Raw genomic sequence first — 8,604 nt, forward strand, 5'->3', positions numbered from 1 at the left:
TATTACCTCCAGAACTGACAAGTCAATTTTTTAGAGACCTCTAGGAGAACGTGATGATTAAAAGGGTTCTAGAGATATAGTTTCTGGGCAATTTAATCATTTTATTAATAAGGTCATTATATTACTAATAAAAGGATGGACATTTGTCCATCTCTCTTAGACCAAAGACAATCATGGCAGTAGTCTCCGGGCTTATATGTTCTTTTGGAAGAGGAGTGGCAATCAACTCTTATTGGTTAACACAATAGGAGGTGGGCTATATTAAAATGAGGGGCTGAGAGTGACATCATGTCTCCCTCAGACAGAGATGATATCTCTATAACCAGAGCCCCAGCCCTGGGCTAGCTAGACAAAAGGATCTGTCTCCACTCAAGCTTGATTGAATAGAATTCACTTGAGACTGGAGATTTCTCTTAAGCTAAACTTCTCTTAGGCTTCACCTTCAGAGACTAAGGTCTTGACAATAGAAAAGAATGGGGGAACACTAAATCTCCCCAAGTCATTAGTTATTAGTAACCACTTCTCTCAAGAGTGTCAAATTTTCAGCTAGCCATTAGCAATCTGCCCTCCAATTCCACCAGGAAAAACTCCATTCTTTACAAAGGAGTAAAAAGGCAGCTAGATGGCTTGGTGTATAGAGCCACAGGGCCTGGAGTCAGGAAGACCTGAGTTCAAATATGACCTCACACACTTACTAACTGTGTGACTCTGGGTAAGTCACTTAACCCAGTTTACCTCACTTCCCTTGTCTATAAGATGAGCTGGATAAGGAAATGGCGAGCCACTCCAATATCTGCCAAGAAAACCCCAGATGAAGTCATAAAGAGTTGGACATGCCTGAAATGATTCAACAACCAAAAGATATAGACACATTTTTTCACTTTATTTTGTGCTTTAGCAACCTGTCTCTAATAACCCTCTAAGTGATTTCATCTACTGGACCTGTGTGGTAGTGGGGCAAGAATGTCTATTGACCAACTCCCTTCCATACTTCAGAGAAGACTTATAGGTGTTCAGTTTAACTGCTGATTGGCAAGCCCTTTACAACTCAGGTTCTCTTTGCCTTTAGGCAACACCAGGGTGGTGTTTTCCCAGAATTTCATTACTACTATAGAAAAAAATATTTTGCAGTCCTTTGATTCTTGAATATTTCAAGGATCCATATTTACTGTGGAAATTAAGGTGATCCTCCTATGTTGCTTTGTGGCAGCAAGTTTCATCATCCTGGGGCCAACCAATTGATGAGACTTTCTAAACTTAGCTAAGCTAGTCTTCAGGTGGCAGTCTGTCACCCAAGAAAGACACCACAGCCTGTGATAATTATCACAGTCAGAGTTTGGGTTCTGCTGGCATGGCCTTTGAAAACCCAGCATTATCTATGAACCAAAATGAGGCAATAGAGTTTGAATTCAGGGCATAGTTAGTTGAAGTAATTCTGTAGCTTTGCAATTTTAAAAATACTTTATGCAACACCATCAATGGACAAGACTCATCCACAGTAGTAGGGTCATGTTTTCACAGATGCTATAGCCCTACCTCCTCCCTGAAGGACCTCCCCACCCCACCCCAACTCCCACCCCCAAACATGCCAGGGCAAACCTGTCTCTTAAATCCTATAGTACTTATTGTCCATACTAGTCCTTTGGACATATCACAACTCCCTGTCACATCTCTTATGTTGGTATTTGACTTGTCATATTCTCTCTTAAACTAGATTGTAAACTTTCCTAAGTATTGGACTATGTTTATTATATTCCTTTGAATCCCTCATGGTGCCCAATGCAAAAGCTAGGCACATAGTAATCTTTGCAAAGTATATCTTCTCCCATGCCTGAAATGCACTGGGTTCTCACCTTCCACTTCATGCAATCTCTAGCTTCCTTCAGGGTTCAGCTAAAGTGCCAACTTCTATTTGACACCAATCCTGAATACCCTAGCTGCTAATGCCATCCTCACTGCCATTACCTGAAATGCTTTATCTATATTTCATATTTTCTAATCTATATAACTTGCTTCCTTTCAATGAAATTTAAGCTCCCTGAGGGCAGGAACATTTTAGGGGCTGGGAATAGGGCCAGTCCCGTGATTTATTTATTTTTAGTATAGGGAACTCTTGGGAAATTCCCTCATCAATATAGATCAACTCTTGTTCCACCACAGCCAAGGGCTCTGATAAAACTTAAGTTACATGCCCAGCATCAGTCAGTATATGTCAAAGTTGAAACCTGACTCTAGGTCTTCCTAATTTCAAGGCCAGATCCCTGTCCAGTTTCTATTTTGCTTCTCTGCCTGATACGTAGTAGATGCTTAATGTCTGGTTAATGAATGAACAGCGGGAGAGACATTAAGCAGAGATATGGAATGTGTAGTGAGAAAAGTCAGGTAGCATAAGAGAAAAAAAGTCTTAAAGAGGAAGAATGATATGTGGCGGGGAAGCCCAAGAGAAATATGGCACCACTAAGATGAGACTAAATTTGAACCAATTCTCAAGAGTAGTCCTTTAGGAAAGGGAAAGGTACTGCCATTTGAGACTGAAGATTACCTACTTATGAACCACCTCCATGTTTAAAAATTCTGAAATCTCCTTATCTGACCACAATCTATTGGCTCTCCATCTCTCCCTCTGCCATTCTTTATCAAACCCTATTTGTTGGCTGCACTGTGACCTCGAATCCCTCAACCCCTCAGCTCTCTCCCAGGCCATCTCCCTTGCATTAGCCCATCTATTCTTTTTCCTGTCTTGACCCCTTGGTGAACTAGTTCAACTCTTTACTGTCCTCTTCTCTTATGTCTCTGCCTCCCTTATCATATTTCCAATTGTATACTGCCATGCCTAAGCCTTGGATGATTCCCACCATCTGCCTCCTTCACTCCAATACACCCAGATGACTCTGGAGGAGAAAGGGAAGCTGATGACTTTACACAGCCCTTCCTCACTTAAATTCAATTCACTTGCATGAACTGATCTCTCTGATCATCACCTCTGATGTCATGATCCTCTTCAAGAATAAAAGACAAACTTCCACCTTGCCAATCCATGTAAAAAAGGGACTGTGAACAAACTTTGGAACTGCAGAACCCACAAAATGATACAGAGAAGCTAACCTCCTGCTGAGGACAGCCCGGTAGGCCAGCAGGAATCAGGCAGCACAGTGCTCTGGGAGCCGAACCCAGCCCCACCCTGAGGCTTTAGTCCCGGGGTGGCCCTGACCAGCCACCAGCCAGAGCCACTCCAGATCAGCAGCAGCTGTGGCTGTTTCCAGAATTATCAACACATAGATGAAAAGGACAAAGTGAGAGGTCAGTGCAGTCTGGACTTTGGGACCCAGTAAGAGGGAGTACATTGGCTTTTGCCCCCAGGGCAAGGAGAAGCCAGCACAGCCAGCCAGTGCCATGTGGCAGCTTCAGCTCCTGGCCTGCAGAGTGTAGGGGGACCAAGCACCAGTCTGAGGAGTAATTGCTCTTGCTTTAACCTTTTTGGATCTTGATTGCAGTCTAGGGTAGAGGTCTTAGGGTGTGTGTCCAGCTTGCCAGAGTATGTGAAGACCTCATCTAATACCTCTGGCAGCTGAGAATAACCCAGCATTTCAGACGAAAGCTCCCCTGTCTGGTGGCAGAGTCCTATTGCAGCAAAAAGCCCAGGGGTCAAGTGACTGAGGGGCGACGTGACCAGGCAAAGGAAACAAAGCAGACAGAAGATCCTAACATTAAACTCCTATTTTGGGGACAAAAAGGAACAAAGCATGGAACAGGAGAAAGACAGTGAAGTCAGAACTCCTGCACCAAAAGCTTCAGAGGAAAATACGAGCTGGTTACAGGCCATAGAGGACCTTAAGAAGCAGATATGGGAAGTGGAGGAAAAATTGGGAAGAGAAATGAGAACAATGAAAGAAAATTATGAAATGAGAGTCAACAGCCTGACTGAGGAAAATAACACCTTAAAAAATAGACTAACTCAAATGGCAAAAGAGGCTCAAAAAGGCAATGAGATCCCAAAAAGAAAACTCCTAGGAATATTATAGCCAGGTTCTGGAATTCCCAGATTAAGGAGAGAATATTACAAGCAGCCAGGAAGAAGCAATTTGAATATTGTGGAAACACAATCAGGATAATCCAAGATCTGGCAGCTTCTACACTGAGGGATCAAAGGGCTTGGAATATGATATTCCGGAGGTCAAAGGAGCTGGGATTAAAACCAAGAGTCACCTACCCAGCAAAACTGAGTATCATGCACGGTGCGGCAGAGGCAGGCCCGGAAAGGGCCTGATCAACTTGGAGGGCAAGTCTTCCCACCAACCACAAGGGCCACTACCAGGCCTATCAACAAAGGGCTGGGACTGGCAAATACAGGGGCCCCTCTCCTGGACAGCAAACATTCCTGGGGCTACCAATTCATAGCCCAGAAATTTAAAAAAAAAAAAAAAGCCCTTTTCAGGACCTCCAAAGACCAGGATGACAGAGTGAACCTCTCTTGCTCCAAACCCCACCTCTGACCCTGAAAACATAGTAACTCTTGCCACCAGGGCAAAACCCTTTACAATAAAGGCATGGGATCCTAGAGGAAGGGTGTGGCTAGGACCCTGCCTCAAAATGGGTAGAAAGCAGACTACAAAGACAAAGACTCTGGAGTCCTACTATCCTCAGAGGGAGGAACCAAACTCAGAGGGAGACAATGTGAACTCCACACCCACAGCTGAAACTTCAACAGGGAATGGGTCCCAAGCACAGAAGGCTCTCCTAAATGAGATCAAAAGGAACTTTGAAAACCTAATGAGAGAGATAGAAGACAAAATGAATAATTCTCTCAAAACCAAAATACCAGAAGTACAAAAACATTATAATAAGGAAAACATCTCTTTCAAAAGAAAAGTGTATGATATGGAAGAGGAGCTGCAAAAATTAACCAAGGAAAATGATTTACTAAAATCTAGAATCAACCAAATGGAAACAAATAACTCTATGAGGAATCAAGAATTGGTCAAGCAAAACAACAAGAATGAAAAATTAGAAAAAGAGGTAAAATACCTCAAAGAAAAAATAACTGACCTGGAAAACAGATCCAGGAGAGATAATCTGAGAATCACAGGCCTTCCAGAAAATCATGATGAAATAATGAGCCTGGACAACATGCTCCAAGAGCTCGTTAAGGAAAACTGCCCTGAGATACTAGAACCTGAGGGTAAAATAGAAATCGAGAGAATCCACTGGACACCTGCTGAAAGAGATCCCAAACTGAAAAGTCCTCAAAATGTTGTAGCCAAACTCTAGAACTACCAGATAAAAGAGAAAATACTTCAAGCGGCCAGAAAGAAACAATTCAAATATCGAGGGTCCGCAGTGAGGATTGCACAGGATTGGCAGCCTCTACACTGAAAGATCGGAGGCAGTGGAATACAATTTTACGGAAGGCAAAAGAGCTCAGGTTACAACCAAAGATCACATACCCAGCGAGACTGAGCATATTCTTCCAGGCAAAGAGATGGTCATTCAATGATATAACAGAGTTCCAGACCTTCTTGATAAAAAAGCCAGAACTCAATGGAAAATTAAAGCTCCAATTACAAGATGCAACAGTGACTTAGAAAGGTAAACAAGCAAAACACACACACACACACACACCCTGCTATTTGATAAGAACAAACTGGTTATAGATAAGTAGAGGGTATGAGTATAAAATACACAAAATGATGATTTAAAAAAATCTTAATAAGGGCTACAAAGGGACTGCAATGGCAGAAAAGGAATGAATGAAGTGGAAAAGGGTAAATTATGCCACACATAGAAGCATAAAAACTGTATAGCAGAGGAAAAGAAGGGAAGGAGATGGGAATCATATGAGTTTTTCCCTCATTGGTTCTGGTACAAGGAGGGAATAACAACCAGTTAAGCATAGAATTCTATGGAGAAGAAATGCAAAAAGTATCATTTTAGAGGGAAAGAGGGGAGGGAGAGGAGCTTCGCATGACATTTGTTCCTGTCACTCTTGGTGCGAAGAAGAAATAACATACTTCATTAAGTATAAAAATATCCTACAGGCAGTAGGAGGGGGAAAGGGCTATGAAAGGGGGGTGGGAGTGGTTTGTAGGGAGGGAAGAAGTCAGGGGAAAAGGGAGGAAAAGGGAGGAAGGCTGATAAGGGAATACTGAGGGAGGCGTCAAAAGGAAAACTTAACAGGGGGAAGGGAGAAGGGTGGGAAAATATGAACATTAACAGGGGCGGGAGAAGGATGGAGGGAAAGAAACAGATAACAATCATAACTGTAAATGTGAATGGAATGAACTCTCCCATAAAAAGGATATGGATAGAAGAATGGATTAGAAATCATAATCCTACAATATGCTGTTTACAAGAAACACATCTGAAACAGAGGGTAAAGGTAAAGGCTGGAGTAAAATATATCATGCCTCAGCTAAAGTTAAAAAAGCAGGGGTAGCAATCCTTATCTCAGATAAAGCAAAAGCAAAAATTGACCTAATTAAAAGAGATAAGGAAGGAAACTCCATCGAGAATGAAGCAATATCATTAATTAACATATATGCACCAAGTGGTGTAGCATCCAAATTCCTAGAGGAGAAGGTAAAGGAATTAGAGGAAGAAATAGATAGCAAAACTATACTAGTGGGAGACCTTAATCTCCCCCTCTCTGAACTTGATAAATCCAACCTCAAAATAAACAAGAAAGAAGTTAAGGAGGTGAACAGGATTTTAGAGAGGATAGGTATGATAAATCTCTGGAGAAAACTGAATGGGGATAAAAAGGAATAGACTTTCTTCTTAGAGGTTCATGGCACGTACTCAAAAATTGACCATGTTCTAGGGCATAAAAACCTCACAATTCTATGCAGTAAGGCAGAAATATTAAATGCCTCCTCCTCAGATCATGATGCAATAAAAATTATATGCAATAAAGGTTCAGGGAAAGACAGACTAAAAACTAATTGGAAATTAAACAATTTAATCCTAAAGAATGAGTGTGTCAAATGAGAAATTATAGGAACTATCAGTAATTTCATTCAAGAGAATGATAATAATGAGATAACATACCAAAATTTGTGGGATACATTAAAGGCAGTTCTTAGGGGAAGTTTTATATCCCTGAGTGCATACATTATTAAATTAGAGAAAAGGCAGCTCAACGAATTGGACATGCAATTGAAAATCCTAGAAAAAGAACAAATTCAAAATCCCCAATTAAATACTAAATTAGAAATATTGAAAACCAAAGGAGAGATTAGTAAAAGTGAAATTAAAAAAAAACTATTGAATTAATAAATAAAACCAAGAGCTGGTTTTATGAAAAAAACAACAAAATTGATAGACCCTTAGTCAATATGATAAAAAAAAAAAAGAAGAAAGCCAAATTATGAGTATCAAAAATGAAAAGGGTGAATCTACCTCCAATGAAGAGGAAATCAAAACAATAATTAGGAATTATTTTCCCCAATTGTATGTACATAAATTTGACAATCTTAGGGAAATGGATGGATATTTACAAACATACAAGTTGCCCAGATTAACTGAAGAGGAAATAAATTACTTAAATAATCCCATCTAGGAAAAAGAAATTGAACAAGCCATCAGTTAACTCCCTAGGAAAAAATCTCTAGGGCCAGATGGATTTACTAGTGAATTCTATCAAACATTTAAAGAACAATTGATTCCAATACTCTACAAACTATTTGGGAAAATTAGTTAAGAAGGAGTCCTACAAAATTCTTTTTATGACACAAATATGGTACTGATACCTAAATCAAGAAGAGATAAAACAGAGAAAGAAAATTATAGACCAATCTCCCTCATGAATATAGATGCAAAAATTCTAAATAAAATACTAGCAAAAAGACTACAGCAACTTATCTCAAGAATAATACACTTTGATCAGGTAGGATTTATTCCAGGAATGCAAGGATGGTTTAATATTAGGAAAATCATCAGTATAATTCATCATATCAAAAATAAAACTAACAGAAACCACCTGATCATCTCAATAGATGTAGAAAAGGCTTTTGACCAAATACAACATCCATTCCTATTAAAAACATTAGAAAGTATAGGAATAACTGGAACCTTACTTAAAATAATAGGTAGCATCTATTTAAAGCCATCAGCAAGTATTATATGTAATGGGGATAAGCTAGAAGCATTTCCCATAAGATCAGGGGTGAAACAAGGGTGTCCACTATCACCCCTTTTATTCAATCTGGTACTAGAAATGTTAGCAATAGCAATTAGAGAAGAAAAAAGAAATCGAAGGAATCAAATTAGGCAAAGAAGAGACCAAGCTATCACTCTTTGCAGATGATATACTTAGAGAATCCTAGAGAATCAAGTAAAAAACTACTTGAGACAATAAATAAATTTGGCAAAGTTGCAGGATACAAAATAAACCCACATAAATCCTCGGCATTCCTATATATCTCCAATGAAATTCAACAGCAAGAGATAGAAAGAGAAATCCCATTTAAAGTTACTGTAGACATTATAAAATATTTAGGAATCTACCTGCCAAAACAAACCCAGGACCTATATGACCACAACTACAAAACATTTTTCACACAAATAAAGTCAGATCTAACTAATTGGAAAAATATCAACTGCTCGTGG

This window comes from Petaurus breviceps, unplaced genomic scaffold, assembly GCF_028583685.1.
Source record: "Petaurus breviceps papuanus isolate PSGF00001 unplaced genomic scaffold, PetGlider_PUasm1.0 189, whole genome shotgun sequence".
In the NCBI taxonomy this organism is placed as follows: domain Eukaryota; kingdom Metazoa; phylum Chordata; class Mammalia; order Diprotodontia; family Petauridae; genus Petaurus; species Petaurus breviceps.